Source organism: Microcebus murinus, chromosome 14 (genome assembly GCF_040939455.1).
Source record: "Microcebus murinus isolate Inina chromosome 14, M.murinus_Inina_mat1.0, whole genome shotgun sequence".
NCBI lineage: Eukaryota > Metazoa > Chordata > Mammalia > Primates > Cheirogaleidae > Microcebus > Microcebus murinus.
Genome location: NC_134117.1, coordinates 14,730,496 through 14,731,859, shown reverse-complemented (window position 1 = coordinate 14,731,859; position 1,364 = coordinate 14,730,496). Strand labels below are relative to the sequence as shown.

The following is a 1,364-nucleotide window of genomic DNA, read 5'->3' as shown; positions in this document are numbered from 1 at the left end:
ATATAAATGCAGTCATACAGTATGTACCTTTTGGATTCTAGCTTTGCTTTCACTTAATATAATGCATTTGAGATTCCCCTATGCAGTTGCAAAAGTTATTCCTTTTTATTTTTTTTATTTTTTATTTTTTATTTTATTTTATTTGTTTTTGAGACAGAGTCTCGCTTTGTTGTCCAGGCCAGAGTGAGTGCCGTGGCGTCAGCCTAGCTCACAGCAACCTCAAACACCTGGGCTCAAGCGATCCTCCTGCCTCAGCCTCCCGAGTAGCTGGGACTACAGGCATGCGCCACCATGCCCGGCTAATTTTTTATATATATATGTCAGTTGGCCAATTAATTTCTTTCGATTTATAGTAGAGACGGGGTCTCGCTCCTGCTCAGGCTGGTTTTGAACTCCTGACCTTGAGCAATCCACCCGCCTCGGCCTCCCAAGAGCTAGGATTACAGGCGTGAGCCACAGCGCCCGGTCTATTTTTTTTATTTTTAAAATTTATTTTTAATTGCTTTTCTTATCTTCCCGTCAGATGGGTAATGTGCCAATGTTGTAACAAGGGAGGCACATCTCACACAAGAATGTGAAAACCCAATCATCTCACTTATGAACCACGAAAGGATTATTCCTTTTTATTGCTGAGTAATATCTCATTATATGGATGAACTATGGTTTGTTTATCCATTCTCCAGTTGAAGAACATTTGGGATATTTCCAGATTTTGGTGATTATGAATAAAGTCAGTATAGACATGCATGTGCAGGTTTTTGTGGAAACATTGGTTTTGGTTTTACTTGGATAAATACTGAGAGGTGGAATCACTGGGTCATATGGTAAGTGTATATTTAACTTTATAAGAAACTGTCATACTGTTCCCCCAAGTATTGTATCATTCTGTTTTGCCACCAGCAATGTGTGAGTTCCAGTGTCTTTGCACCCTTGTCAGTACTTTGTATTGAGAGTTCTTTAGACACTTACTCTAGATTCAAGTCCTTGATCAGATATTTGGAATTTGCAATTTTTTTTCCAATCGGAGATGTATTGTTTCATTCTTTTTACAATGTCTTCCAAAGAGCAGAAGTTCTTAATGTTGATGAAGACTAATTTTATCAATTGTTTTCTTTTATGGATCATACTTTTGGTATCATTTCTAAGAACTCTTTTCCTAATCCAATGTCATGAACATTTTCTTCTATATTTTCTCCTAGAAATTATATAGGTTCAGGTTTTACATTTCAGTCTTTGGTCCATTTTATTTCTTTTTTACATTGTGAACTTTCCCATCTGCTTTAGGTCTCGAATCTAATCTACTAGTTTTGTCCCTGTTGTTCTCCAGATTTTAAGCTTTTCAAGAGCAGAGGTTGTGCTTCATG

At 37.2% G+C, this 1,364-nt stretch overlaps 1 pseudogene; it reads right to left on the bottom strand.

The window, feature by feature from the left end:
• Positions 1-517: 517 nt before the first annotated feature.
• On the bottom strand, positions 518-614 carry LOC142875828 (uncharacterized; annotated as a pseudogene).
• Positions 615-1,364: the final 750 nt, after the last annotated feature.